Source organism: Tenrec ecaudatus, chromosome 5, assembly GCF_050624435.1.
Source record: "Tenrec ecaudatus isolate mTenEca1 chromosome 5, mTenEca1.hap1, whole genome shotgun sequence".
NCBI lineage: Eukaryota > Metazoa > Chordata > Mammalia > Afrosoricida > Tenrecidae > Tenrec > Tenrec ecaudatus.
In genome coordinates, this window is record NC_134534.1 from 61266854 (window position 1) to 61282860 (window position 16007).

Genomic DNA, 16007 nt, shown 5'->3' on the forward strand with positions numbered 1-16007 from the left:
ATAGAAGAAAGACCTAAATATTTGTTTCCATCAAGATTACAAAAGAAAAGCTTATGGAGAAGTTCTGCTCTTAGGGTAATCATGAGTCCCAGACCTACTAGACAGCATCTAGCAAAAATATTCTTTAAAGAAGCAGGTTGCCAGGTTATCCTCCGCACCCCCCTCAGTTTCACTTCAATTTACTCAAACGTTATGCCATCCTGTCAATTCCAACTCACAGGGGCCCTTTGGACAGAGTCAAACTGCCCCTGTAGGCTTCCAAGGCTGTAGCTCTTCAGCAGAGTCACATGCTGCTCCTCCTGGTTCTCCCTGGAGGGATTCTTTGAAGTTCATGGTGTTGTAACCACTACAACGCCAAGGTCTCTTACATCAGCAGGTGTACAGACTACTTTCATCACCTGGGAACCATTTACTGGGACTGTGTCTAGAAGTTTCAGAGTCTGTAATTGTTTATTGGAGTAGAAAGCCAGCCTCATCTTTGTCCCATGGGGCAGCGTGTGGTTTTAAAGTAGAGTCCTTGCAGATCGTAGCCCAATGCATAACCACTACCCTAACAGTCTCCTATTATTTTCTTATGTTTAAAAGTGGTTTTGTTTCTCTGCTCCTTCTCATGCAACAGGCAGACAGCTCTTCCCATCCCATGCAGTCCCAGCTGTATCCTAGAGAAACGACGGTGAAGGTCAGAGTGAACAATTTCAGCTGCATTGATCACCTGGTTGCCACAGCTGCTTTCCACTCTGGCAAAGTGGACATTGTTGCCATCAACGACCCCTTCATTGACCTGAACTACATGGTCCACATGTTCCAGTATGATTCCACCCATGGCAAGTTCAATGGCCCCATCAAAGCTGAGAACAGGAAGCTTATCATCAATGGGAAGGCCATCTCCATCTTCCAGGAGAGAGATCCGACCAACATCAAGTGGGGTGAGGCTGGTGCCCAGTATGTTGTGGAGCCCACTGGTGTCTTCTCAAGCCTAGAGAAGGATGAGGCTCACTAAGGGTGGTGCGAAAAGGGTGATCATCTCTGCCTCTTCTGCCGATGCCCCCTGTTTGCGGTGGGCGTGAACCAAGAGAAGTACGACAACTCCCTATTGTTAGCAATGACTCCTGCACCACCAACTGCTTAGCCCCCCTGGCCATGGTCATCCAAGACAAATTTGGCATTGACCACATTCCACACCATTACTGCCATCCAAAAGACCGTGGATGGCCCCTCTGGGAAACTCTGGTGTGGGGCTGCCAAAACATGATCCCGGCATCCACTGTGCTACCAAGTTTGTGGGCAAGGTTATCCCGGAGCTGAATGGGAAACTCTCTGGCATGGCCTTCCATGTTCCCACTCCAGGGTGCATGTCATGGATCTCACCTGCTGTCTGAAGAAAGCGGAAGACAGCTGTCCTTGTTGACATCAAGAAGGTGGTGAAGAGGATTCTGAGAAGATGGCGGACCAGGGGACCCGCATACACTGAGAGCTCTTTCGAACAAGGCAGGTTTGGCATCCAGGTAGCCAAGTGGTAGGAGTCCAGTGAGTGAAAAATAAGGTTCCCTGGCCTGCCAGAAGCATGGGGCCTATGAAAGGATCGAGGAAAAATCACAGACACATCACTCCCAACAACAATAACAACAACAACAAATGGGGAGGTGAAACATAGTAACAGAGCTAATGTTTCTCATAGAAGAAACAGATACAGATCTGCAACAGAAGGAAATTTTCAGAAGTCTGCTCATAGTAATACAGGAGCGGAGGGAAGCAACCCAGGATAAGGATGCAATGATAGAGGAGATTACGTCCACAATAGAGGGGATGACATCCACAATAGAGGGGATAAAGTCCACTCACCAACGGGAACTACAGGAGCTAAGAGAGGAGGTAGCAGAAGCCACACACAGGTCACAGAATTTACGATTAGGCTTGAGGAGGCAGAGAACCGTATCAGTGATCTCGAGGACAATCAAACAGACCTAACTAAGTGAGAAAGACAGTAAGATAGGAAAATTAAAAAACAGAAGATAGCCTGAGATCAATGACAGATGCTATGAAGAGGAATAATATTCAAAAATAAGTCTACTGGAGCACAACACAACACACAAGTCGACAGCCAAAATAGCAGAGGAATTTTTGGAAGAAAACTTTCTCATCCAAGCAAGGGAGAACCAGGCACTCATACAGGAAGCAGAAAGGATGCTAGCTAGACTACACCCCAAGAAGAACACAACAAGACATATAATAATAAAAATATCCAACTTAGAGGAAACAGAGAAAATTTTACGAGCATCAAGAGAAAGGAAGATAGCCACATACAAAGGAGTGCAGGTAAGGATATACTCAGACCAATCAGCAGATACCATGAAGAGGAGGAGAGAATTGAGCAACATCTTCCAAAAGCTGAAACAAAAACATGCCTCACATGGAATCCTGTACCCTGCCATTAAGTTATCCATTAAGATAAATGGTGAGATAAGAGTCTTCCAGGACAAGGAAAGACTCAAAGAATATGCTGCCAAACACCCAACCCTGAGGAAGATACTGGCTGACTCACTATGTCCAGAGGATCAACCTCCACCAAGAACAAACAGGAAACCACCATATAGCACATCTCCATCTAGAAGCCAACATGCCAGCAACAATTACCAGGACAACAGGGTCTCAGATGGAAACGAAGACAAGAAAGAAACTTTCCATTCAAACACAGCACACTGATACTGATATAAGTGAGATAGGTAAAGACCCAAATCACATAACAGGGTATGGCAAATATGAATCCACAGATAGTGATAATAACTCTGAATTCCAATGCTCTCAATTCGTACATTAAAAGAAAAAGGTTTGAGGACTGGCTCAGAAAATACAATCCATCAATTTTTTGCCTGCAAGAGACACATCTTAATCATACAGAAAAGAATATGCTAAGAATAACGGGTTGGCAGAAAGTTTACCAATCAAATTGTAACTCAAAAAAGGCAGGGTTGGTGATCATATTCTCCGACAAAATGGACCTCAAGATCCAAACCATAAAAATAGACAAAGAGGGACACTACATAATTCTCAAAGGTTCAATAAACCAAGAAGCACCTAGAATGTTGAATATTTACGCTCCTAATAGTGGTACTGCGAATTTCGTCAAACAAACTATTAAAAAGATTAAAAAAGAAATCACGGACTCAACAATCATAGTAGGTGACTTTAACACTCCGCTATCAGAGAAAGACAGATCATTGGGAAAGAAGCTCAGCAAAGAGGCCATAGAGCTAAACACTGTATTTAGGCAACAGGGCCTGATAGACATCTAAAGAGATTTCCATCCAAATGCAAAGGATTTCACATTCTTTTCAAATCCACATGGATCTATTTCAAGAATAGACCACATGCTGGGACACAAGTCCATCCTGAGTAAATTCAAACACATAGATATTATCCAGACATCTTTCTCAGATCACCATGCCATAAAACTGGAGATTAATAAGAGTATGTCCAGAAATGTAAGGGCCACCAACTAGAGAATGAATAACGATCTCCTGCGTCATGAATGGGTACAGGCCCAGATCAGCGAGGATGTTAGAAAGTTTCTAGAAACTAACAAAAACGAGAATACAACGTATCAAAACTTATGGGACACTGAGAAGGCAGTTATTATCAGCAGTAGCTTGATATCATTAAATGCATATATGAAAAAAGTAGAGAGGCATATGACAGATACGTTAACACGAAGCCTCCAACTAGAACAGACTCAGCAGAACAACCCCTCCCATAGCAAGAGAAAATAAATAATAAAAATCAGGGTGGAATTAAACCAGTGGAAAGACAAGGTAACTCAGAGGAATTACTGAAACCTGAATGAAAGCTGAACATGATAGTGGGACAGGAGGAAAGTGTAAGGAAATAGAGGAAAGGGGTAGGAGGCAAAGGGTATACATAGAAGCCTAAATACAGACATGTATATATGTAAATATATTTATTATTATGGGAGAAATAGACCTATGTGCATATATTTATAGGTTTAGTAGTAGGCTAGCAGGTGGACATTGGGCCTCCTTGTGGGCATTCCCTCAATACAAGAGCACCTTGCTCAGCTAAACAGCATTTCATGATACCCACTTTCCCAACATGATCATCGAAGACTTATGTGTGTATAAGCAAACATGGTGAAGAAAGCTGATGGTGCCCAGCAATCAAAAGTTATAGCATCTGGGGTCTTAAAGCTTGAAGACAAACAAGTGGCCATCTAGCTCAGAAGCAACAAAGCCCACAGAAATGAAGCACACAAGTCTAAGTGAACAGGAGGCGTTGAAAGGATCAGGTGGCAGACACCAAAGAACAAAAACCATCATTGTGTGATCACCTTCCCCACATAAATGGTGAAGATAAATGTGTGCATAAGTGTGATGAAGAAGGCTGATGGTGCCCACCAATCAAAAGACATAGCATCTGGGGACTTACAGGCTTGAAAGTAAATAAGCAGCCATCTAGCCAAGAAGCAACAAAACCCACATGGAAGCAGCACACCAACATGTGTGATCATGAAAGTCCGAGGGGACCAGGTTTCACACAACAAAGGCCGGTGGGGGGGATAAAATCATATCATCGTGAATGAGGGGAGCACATGATGAGGACCCAATGCCCATTTGTAGATAACTGGACATCCCTTGCAGAGGAGTAATGGGGAGTAGATGAATCACTCAGGACTCAATGTAGCAATAATGAAACTCACAATCTTCCTCTAGTTCTTATACATTTCCTCCCCTCCATTATCATGATCCCAATTCTACCTTGCAAACCTGGTTAGACCAGAGGATGCACAGCGGTATAGATGGGATCTGGAAACACAGGGAATCTAGGACAGATGAACCCCTCAGGACCAACAGTGGGAGTGGCGTTGCCAGGAGGGAAGGGGGCATAGAGGAGGGGAACAGATCACGGGGATCTACATGTAACCTCCTCTATGGGGGATGGGCAACAGAAAAGTGGGTGAACGGAGACGCTGGGCAGTATAAGATAAGATAAAATAATAATCTATAAATTATTAAGGGTTCATGAGAGAGGAGAGAGTGGGGAGAGAGGGGGAGGCCAAAACGGAAAATAAGGAGTTGATTCCAGGAACCCAAGCGAAAGGTAAATTTTGAGAATGATGAGGGCAACGAATGTATAAATGTGCTTTACACAATTGATGTATGTATGGATTGTGATGAGTTGTATGAGCCCAAATAAAATGATTTTTTTAAAGTAGGTGGTGAAGCAGGAGACCAATGGTCCCCTCAATGGCATCCTGGGCTACACTGAGGACCCGGTTGTCTTCTGTGATTTCAACAGTGACCCCCACTCTTCCACCTTTGCCACTGGGGCTGGCATTGCCCTCCATGACCACTTTGTCAAGCTCATTTCCTGGTATGCCAATGAATTTGACTATAGCAACAGAGTGGTAGACTTCATGGTCCACATGGCCTCCAAGGAGTAAGAGCCCCCCTGCTCAGCAGCCCCAGCAATAGCACTAGAGGAAGAGAGGCCCTCAGCTGCTGGGGATCTTTGCCCCCCACTCATTCCTCCAACACACTGAGACTATCCCAACTTGAGTTTCCATCCAGACCTCCTGAAGGAAGGGGAGGGCCTTAGAGAGCTTGACCTTGTCAAGAACCATCAATGAAGTACACTGTAACACCCCATACACCCCTGCACACCCCAAAGTGGTTTTTTACTGCAAGTATTAGATCCATTTTCCTTGGCACCAGAGTATCAATGATTTCTTCTCTCTGAAAATGCCTTCTTCTAGAATCTTCTACTTACTTACTAACTGATGAACTCACACTGCTTTAGATCTCATTCCAAACGTTTCTTCCTCACAGAATAATTCCTATTCATCCAAAACAAATCGAAGTTTCCACTTTTCAGTTTCACTTTCCACAAACTGTATTTATTTCCTTCCCTGTATTTTTCAACATATTTTTCATCATGGAGAATTCTAAGTGGTTATTTCATTAAAGCCTATACATCCCGACTACATTGTTAGCATTACAGATTTACCATTGTTGCATATAGTAACAGCTCATTAGATCTTTGATTTTGAATGAAAATACTGGTAAGACACCTGTATAGGATATACTAAGTGCCAGACACTACTTATACCAATTCATTTAAAACTGCCACCTTATCTTCTTTTGTGTGTAAGATACCCAAGTCACATGTTGAAAACCTGAAAATTGAGAGTTACATTTTTAGAAGTTTGGTATCTGCAATTTGGTCCCAGTTGCTGATAATGTCCAGAGTGTATGTACTGACAACAACACACTTCGAAGAATGAATAAATGAAGTAATATCATTACAGTATGTTACTCCCTTGCCTCAAAGTAGAATATAACTATGATGAGATTTAGTAAGTATTTTTATGGCAAATAGTATAACTCTGAAGTAGTAAAAGTGAAGTACATTTAAATGTTCAGGACTTCTGCAGTTGCTTGATATTTTTAATTTGAAATGTAGAAAAAGTATTTGAGTCTAAATTTCTGAGCACTGAGTTGTTTGGATGCTATGGTTACAGTAGAAATCCTAGATCCATTTATGAGGCTCCACATAAATTCAGCCTCCACTGAATTGTTTCTGACAATTTGATAGGCAGTGTGAATGGCCTAAGAAGCCTTGGTGGCAAAGAGGGTTCTGAGTTGGGCCGACAGTTCAAACCCATGAGAAATGTGAGCTTGCACACCTGTAAAGATGTCCAACCTCAGAAACTCACAGGGGCAGTTCTACACTGTGCTGTAGGGTTGCTATGAGTTGAATCAACTCGGTGTCAGTGACTTTGGGTTTTTGGGTGTGTGTGTGTGTGAAGGGGGGGGGTGCGCGCACGCGAGCGCATGCGTGGATGGCCTTGCCATCAAGCAGGGTGAAATGGAGAGTAAATGTTACCAGTGCCCTATCCAGTCTGTAGGCAGACAGCACACCCCTTAGGAAACTGCCTGGCTGTGCACTTAATGGAATTCCGGGATAGGGTTAAATGGCCATGAGTCATACCTTGATTGCATTGGTCATAGGGCCCTAAACCAATCTTGTAAGCCTTCCTATCGAGCCGAACATATTATTTGTCCCAATCATGGCTCCATTCCCATATCCATGGTTCCACCTGCAACTCTGATATGTTCATCTGTCACCATTCAGCATTCATGACCAATTCCTTTGGCCTCTCATGTCCTGTTTAAGAGGCTGGATTTCTATAATGTCTTGAATGCCATTAAGACCTGGTGATAATTGTAACCATCCAGATGATGTGTCTTTGTCCTGTTTAAGACTCTATGAATATTCTCCTTAAATTACATTTGAGATTTGGAATCTCTTTTTTCTTCTAAAACGTTATAAATGTTTACATTCATAATTAGTGCTTCAATTTCATTCTGCCTTTTCTTTGTAGATGACAACACCCTAAAGTTAGGTTATGATTGGTGTTAAATAAAGAAAAGGAAATCTAGAAAGTGGGTCATTGGTCTGTTTAGGAATCATATCAAATTATTTTGGGTATAAATGAATCCTCTGGATTGTAACAAGGTGATATACATAAAGGAGACATAGGGGTAGACACTGGCTATTAGGATCCAAAGAAAACACTGGAAAGGAAGATTGACATAAAGGTGGAGACAGGGATGAGAGAGTGGTTTTAGAGAAAATTTCAGTTAAATAATATCCTTCTTCCAATTCTAGCTTATTCCAACTAAATATGTTAGAGCTAAATATACACAGCTTTCAAAATAGAGGGAAGAATCACACTCATTATATTTCATTTTTCACCAACCCTCTGTAATGTACTGAGAAACTGAATATAATATCTGATTCAATAATCACGAGAAGAGGAAGCAATTTTCAACAAAGCCTCCTCCATGGGGAAAGAAACACACTTGAGAGAGTAAAAGAAGGCTTTCAGCTCAGTGGGAAAGGAATGTGAGCGCACTTCATTGAAACTCATCGTAGCCCAGGCACAGTTTGCCCGCCAAGAATCCTCATTCAATATAAGAAAATAAATTCCCATTCACTAATAAATGCAGTCAAATGCAAAATTACTTTATAAAGTCAAATTCCATAAATAGCTCAGAAGTGCTTTCTGCATTAGCATAGTTCCCCCAAATTATATTTGAACACAAGATTTTTGGGGTTTTTTTTAGTTTTCTTTGACTACAGTTGTTAGCAACACTGTCAGATATTCCTCAAATAATTCATATTTCAATGGTAGAAAATCCTAATTCTCCATACTCTTTGATGATGCAGTGTGAGGATGTTTAATTATGCAGGTTTGATATGTTTGGATAAACAGGAAGCAAGATGATAAATTACTGGTAATGTTAAACAGGAAGCAAGAAGATAAATTACTGGTAGTGTTACCCTACAGCATCCAAGCCCCGTCGCTGTCAGCCGAGGCTTAAGTGTTGTCTCTTGACTTGAACATTGACCTAGGAGCCAGAAAAATTGCTCAGGGCTTGTAATTTCCGATAAAGTACTGGACTTCTTTGACAAGTTCACAGCCAAGTAGTAAAGCACTTCTTAACTCATAGGACCATCAAACAGGATTAAGCACTTTGAAATCCAGGGATAACGGGTGCGCCAAGGACTGAAGAGCGCCCCAGGTCGCCTCTTTCTCTCAGAGTCACACACTTCCTTGCCCCTAATGGTAGAAGAATATTGACAAGAGGAGTGACAGATGATGCCTGTGGCAACAAAAAGTGACGATGGAGATGCCTATCAATTGCTCACACACAGATTTTATGCTGAGGTCTGAAAAATTATATGGTGATCTTTAAAAAGCATTAATGAATTTCATCACATCACTTGTGTATTTTCAAAATACTTAGAAGGCTCTGATAAAGTGCTAAGATTTTTTTTGAATATAAATACTGAGATTCCCCCCCATTACAATTGTTCCTAATAATGTACTTGGCCAATTTTAGAACTATTTTAATGACTCAATTTAAAAAAAGTAAAATCAGTCAATATGATAAAATGCATCCAAATAGGCTTTTCAAATGTTAAAATTAATTTAAATATAGTGCTTCAATGAGGAAATATCTATATATATCCATATACTTTTGGAAGTCAGCAAATGACACATTTTTAATAAAAATTGACTGATTAGTGAAACTCAATTATTTGAAGACTATAAAGTAATTATACTTAATTAAACTATTACTCTCTGGGTTAGTCTGGGTTGACTAGAGAAACAAATTCATAGACACTCATAAGTGTATATGAAAGAGTTTTATATGAAAGAGCAATTGTATATTGAGAAAAACATCCAAGTCCAGTCCATAAGTCAAATATTAGCCCATGTGTCCGATACCAGTCTATAAATTCCTCTTCAGACTCACACAAAACATGCAGTGATGTCAAATGCAGGAAGATCGCAGGCCAGTGGCTGGAAGCATCTCAGTGCGGACATGGATCTCCATGTGGCTCCTCCAGCTCCATGGCTCTGACTCCATCAGTGTAGCTCTATGTGGTTTGTCAGCAGGAGTGTCTCGCAGGGAGAGCGTGTCTGGCCTCCAGTTATCTCCTTCGCACTTTCAAATAAGTTCATCAAGCTGCAACCTGATAAAGAGGCTAGACTCCACCCTTTCACTCTTAAGAGCCTCAGATTAACAAACAATTATGTAACTGCCACACTCTCCTCGTTGTGTTGCTGGTAGGGTAGATGCCATCAAATTGGTGCCAATGCCTAACAACCCTATTCAAAGAGACTCGTGCGCTGTCCGTTCTGTACCATCTTCACCATCATTCCTGAATTTGAGGCCATTGCTGCCGCCATTGTGTCCACCCACCTTATGAAGGGGCTTCTTGTTTTTAACTCACTCTCTACACTAACAAGCATAATGCTCCTAACTCCTGAAGAACTTCTGTCTTCCAACACAACGTTTTCCTGACAGTCTTTAGATGCATAGTTTATGAAATTAATGGCTTTATGGATTGAATTGCCCCTGCCCCAAATATGTGCTGGAAGCCTAAGCTGTGGTGGGGATCGCTCTGGGAGTTAGAATAACTTTGTTATACTAGTGAGGTCATATCAATGTAGGGTGGGTCTTAAACCTAATTACCTTTGAGCTACAAAGAAAACAGATTAAACACATTGTTAAGCAACCACGAACTGGGAAAATTTAGATGCACATACAAGAATCACAGAGAAACCCAGGAACACCCGAGTGAGAGAAATGGAAAGAAAAATACCTTCCTCCAAAGACCACAGAGAGAGAGACTCGCCCTAGAGCCCATGCTGTGAATCTGACTTCTCTCCTAAACTGAGGACACAAATTTCTATTCTCCAAAGTCACCTACTTGTGGCGTTTCTGTTACAGAAGCACTTGAACAAGAAGACAAATGGCCTGTTGATTTCACGTTTCAATCCTCTACGCTTCCACACCACAGTCGTAAGATGTTTCTATAGAACCTTCTAGAACGAATACTGTACTGCCTGTCCACTCTTGGGTTTTGGTGAAATAGCGGCTGCTCATTTTCCTTATTCGTGCTATAACGAGGGAAATGAATTGTGTGATTTTTGGTAAGATAGTTTGGGACTGTTTGCTTAGTTTTTCCTTAAAATGCAAAAATTTGTGCTATAGTAAAATAATTTGCACATTGTTAAGATTTTTAAAAATCTTGTCAGAAGGCATAGCAGAGCTTTGTCGGGCGGTGGGGTAGTGGTGAGGAGACATATTGACCTTTCCATCTCATTATAAAATTAATTTGTATTGTTTGAAGGAAGAAAAATATAAGGGCAGAAATCACCTAAGAAAAATATCCAAATGTGGAAATGTCTTTAAATGTTACTGAAACTAATTTACATATTTTTCTGTGAGTTTAGCTGATAGGAAAAGTGTTTATTTCCAACTTGGCTTTGAGGCACAATATAATATGCAATAGGAAGAAAAAGCAACTGAGAAACAGGGACCGAAAGGACCATGAATGCTGCAGCACACAGTGCAATGGAGAGTGCCAGAGGACTGCCCTGCGCTGGTCGCACGAGTCTGTGTATTGTTAACACTCCTTCCCTTTGGGCTTGTCCCTTGAGTCTCATCCAACCCCTGCAGTGAGTCAAATACTGCCATGCTCGCACAATAGAAAGAAAAAAAACTTGATTTTTTGTGTGTATCCGTAGGACTCAACTTCTTTAAGTATTATCACCATATTTTTCTTCCAGCGTCCCTAAAAATAAGTGTCCGTTCTTTCAGCTTGCCTAAGAGAATTATATATCGTGGACCACAAATGGGCAGCAAAAGCAAACTGAGAATATAAGGCCAAGCAATGAAAAGATAAAAAATTAAAATATATTGATAGCCAGATATTTGTCCACATGTAGGTAGGCAGGGAAAAAAGAGAGAGAGAAAGCCTCTCATGACTTTCAGCACAGTTGTTGGTAGGTGGCATGTAGCAGACTCTGAGTCGTAGCCACCTGTGTACAACAGAGCAAAATGCTGCCCAATCCTACTTCAGTCTCACGATGACCTTTATTTTAGCTCATTGTTGCAGATGCTGCATCAATCCATCTCACTGAGTGTCTTCCTTACTTCACTAACCTTTCCTCTGCCAAGTTTGATGTCTTTTTCCAGAAACTGGTCTCTTCTGATAACACATCCAACGTATGTGACACAAAGCCTCGCAATCCTTGTGCCTAACGAGCGCTCTGGCTGTGCGTCCTGCAAGACTGATTGGTTGGTTCTTCTGGCAGCCCGTGATACTTTCCATTTTCTTCGCCAGCACCATAATTCAAAGGAATTCATTTTTCTCAGATCATCCATATTCATTTGCCAGCTTTCACATATGTATGAGGGGATTGAATAACACCATGAATTGGATCAGGCACCTAGGAGCCCTGGTGGGGGCAAAGTGCGTTATGCATTGAACTGCTAGGCACAAGGTCAGCAGTTTGAAACTACCAACCATTCTACAGAAGAACGAAAAGGCTTTCATGATGTTGTCTCTTCCTCCATCTGTGAGGATTTTTGTTCTTTACTGAGTTGTACTCTACATTGAAGGCTGCTATTGTAGATCTTCATCACTAAGTGCTTCAAGTTCTTTGCTCTTTCAGCGAGCAACTTTGCATGATCTGTACTCATATATCACAGGTTGTTCATGAATTTTCCACAATCAAATGCCATGGTCTCTTTCTTATTTATTTTCTCAGCATATAGATTGAGTAAGTACGGTTAAAGGATGCAACCCTGGTGCACCCCTTTCCTGATGATAAACCCAATAGCATTCCCTTGTTCTGTTGGAGTGACTGCCTTTCAGTTTGTGTGCAGGTTTATCGTATGTACAATTCAATGTTATGACATTTCCATTCTTCACAAAGTTATACATAGTTTGTTTGATCCACACGGTCTAATGTTATTACATAGTCAAGAAAACAAATTTAATATCTTTTTGGTACCTCAGCTTATAGGCAGGATCCATCTGATATCAGCAATAATACCTCTCACTCCACCTCCTCTTCTGAACTAGACTTGAATTTCTGGTATCTCCCTACTCTAACCATTTTTTAATCATCTTCAGCAAAATTTTAATTATTTGTGATATTAATTCTATTGTTTCATATTTTTTACATTCTCTTGAGCCACCTTCCTTATGAATGGGCACAAATATGAATTTCTTCTAGTGGATTGCCAGGTAGCTCTTTTCCGATTTTTTGGCGTAGATTAGTTAGGGTTCCCACAACTGTGTCAGTTTGTTGAAACATATCTTGAACAGAATTTCATTTTCTATTTGAACAGATTGTTATTTTTTGTTTCTGAAAGTTAGGTTTTCTATTAACTTGGCTGGGTCAGTATTCTCAGTAGGTTGACAGGGAAAGATCTAGTAATCCTACAAGTAAGTGTCCCCTTAGCCACTGAAAACTTTCTGAGTAAGAGCAAAGCATTGTGCACCGTGGCTTATTCAAGGTTCTCAAACACGACAATGAATGTGATGATGGTGCAGAACCAGGCAGTGTTCCTTTCTGTTGTGCACATGGTCATTATGAATTCTGACTCAACATCCCGTAACAACTACAATCCCCCATGATGTTACTCAACATAATATAATCAACTCTACAATGGCATCTGCTGTGAAAAGCTAATCAATTTAAGATTATGATGGAATTCCACCCCCTTACTCAGGTCATATCCCTGATGGAATTCCCTCCATGGTGTGGCCTAATTCCTGTATAAGTAGACCCTTAAGAGCTTCTTTGTTTCTTGCTGGATCTGGACCGTGCTTCTGGCTCATCCCCCTCTAGTTCTTTGGGCTTGAGCCAATGGGCCACCATATTGTCTGCTAACCTTGGGAGCCATCAGCAGCCTTCTATCTGACCTGCTGCTCTTGGATTCATCTACCTCTGCATCCAACAGCCTGTGGTCTTCCTACTTTATCTTCCTGCTTCATGATTTGTCAGCCCCATGGCAACATGAGTCAGGAGAAACCTCCAGCTTAACATCTGACCCACAGACACAAACACAAAAGGACTTACCACTTCCTACAATTGTGTGAGCCATTTTATTTATATAAACTTCTCTCTGTATACACATCTATAAGCATCACTGGTTTGTTTTTCTACAGAAACCAGCCTACCACATGATTCGGGTTTTTGCTTTTTTTCTTGATAAACTTCCCGGATCTTTTTGTAATTAGTTTATGCTATTTGTTTGTTGGTTTGCTGAATTTTAAAGTAAATTCCACCACTTTGTTGTCATTTAATGGACCTCATATATGACTGGAAAACTTCACTCATCATTGCCAAATGTATATTAATAACACCCTCATTGGTGCCCAGAACAGTGTAACACACTCATATACCTTGTTTTGTGCAATGATGCATTCTTGGTAAGTACAATCAGGTCTTAAATTCCTTCCTCTGCTTCTGCCAACCACAAACATGACGGCCAAATATGCATTGGTCTAAAGCTTACTTCTTATCCTGTTTCTCCTTTCTCATCATTGTTACTGGCTCTCCATATTTTACAAAATGCTAGATACTTGCTTATTACTTTAAAGTATACTTTTATTTAATATTTATAACATTTTTATATACTAATATCTCCACTTTATAAAAACAAGCACAGAAACCAACCCCATTGCTGTCAACGCATAGCAACCCTATATGCACATTTTATAGAAATTAATAATGGTTTCTACCAGATCATACAGTAAATAAGTGGTAGAGAAAGACATAGTGCTTATATCCAAAATGGTACAAATTAAATATTATGAATCTTGAAAAATTTGACTGGATGTCACATTTGAATAAGTATTATCATCTTCAATCATAAAATTGATGAACTATAAAAATTTAAGAAAAAGTGACTCCAAACATCATTTTTCAGAGTAAATAAATGGAGAAAGACATTCTCCTCCATACTATTAACAAACTGATATGTAATGAGAAATATTATTGAGAGATTTCAGCCGCCAAAAAAATACTAATGATTCATGTGTTAGAATTAAGCTAATGATATTGGCTAACATTACTATTTACTCAGCTTATATGAATTATGTTAATATTAATTCTCAAAGCAATCCTATGAAAGGTGGCATTGAGATTGTTGTTATACTGCATCCAGGTAAACTGGTGTCGTTTCCATTTTACAGATGAATCCATTTAGAGATAAGAGTTTGAGTAACTTTACCACCATCACTAAATTAAGGGAAGATGACAATCAAATGCAGATATCCTAAATCCAGAGCCCCTAATATGATGCTGGCATAGATATTGTATGTGTGTACTTTGAAACATATGACTGCATTAAGTGATATCATGAATAGGAATAAGATGATACTTTAAGATATATTCCACAATCTAATATTTTTTTAAAATGCAGTCATTTTAACTGTAATAGTTTGCTATAATATACATAAAAATATCACAAAAATCTAAATAAAAAATACACAAAGGTCAAAAGTTAATGACTTATATATTTACATACTAAACTTAAGAAAAATAAAGTAAAATATGAAATTATAAGTACTAAAAAATTACTAAATTAAAAAATGTAGGAACAGCCAAGTCCAACAAAATGTATACCCACTTCTTTTGGGTACTCCATGCCCACATAGCTGGAAGAAGTTACTTGCAATTAACACCAGTATCAACAGATTTATTTCTGAAATGAAATTTAAAAGTGTGTTAAAAGTCAATAAGAAAATTACCAAAGCATATATAAAGACATCTTATAAAAGAAAATTCCTAACAGACAAATAAAATATACACTTGTCTGGAAAGGAAAGCAGAAAGATCATTTACTTGAAACTCATTTGTAATCTTTTAAAATTCTGATTAGAAAGAGAATTAAACTACCATATTCGACAGAGATATCCAGGAAGGGAAGATCTGAAAAATAATCCATTGATCTGGAGAAACACCCACAAGACAGAAAATCACATGGTAGCACTTTAAGAAGTGAATGAGAAGAAAGCAAATGGAAGCAGCCTATTGACTTTCTTAAAGAGCTTAGATGATTCAGAAGGAAGAGCGATGTGGCTATAGAGCAAAAGTGGGATACTTGATCAAAGTAGGTCAATTGATTTATTTGTTCACTTGATTGTGATTGACCCATGAACTGCTATTAAACTGAGAAGTTGTCACCAGAGAGGAAGATGTTCAAAAATTAAGAAGATAAATAGAGAAAAGCTCCAATGAATGCAATCAATTGCCCTCATGCAAAATTTATCCTTAAACAAAATAGAAAGCTACAGCAATGCCTGACTCATCACATGTTTGGAAGGACACAGGGCATACCGAAAGTTGAAGGTCGTCAGCAAAGGAAGAAAGACTATGGCGGGACATGACTTCTAACATCAGGAAAAGAGAAATGATTTAGATATGGCATCATGAAAATCTAAATGACTGTCTGTTATTTTGTTTTATTCATGAAAAAATAATTACACAAAACTAAATTAAACATGGACCATTATGTTATCATTACATAATGTCATAAGAAAAAGAACTGTTCCCTTATAGTCAAAATCACAAAAATTTCATTCCTCCTTTCTCAATATTTGCATATTATTTTTTC

At 39.7% G+C, this 16007-nt stretch overlaps 1 pseudogene; it reads left to right on the forward strand.

Moving 5' to 3' along the window:
* Nucleotides 1–640: 640 nt before the first annotated feature.
* LOC142449100 (glyceraldehyde-3-phosphate dehydrogenase-like) lies at nucleotides 641–5455 on the forward strand (annotated as a pseudogene).
* The last annotated feature ends 10552 nt before the right edge of the window (nucleotides 5456–16007 follow it).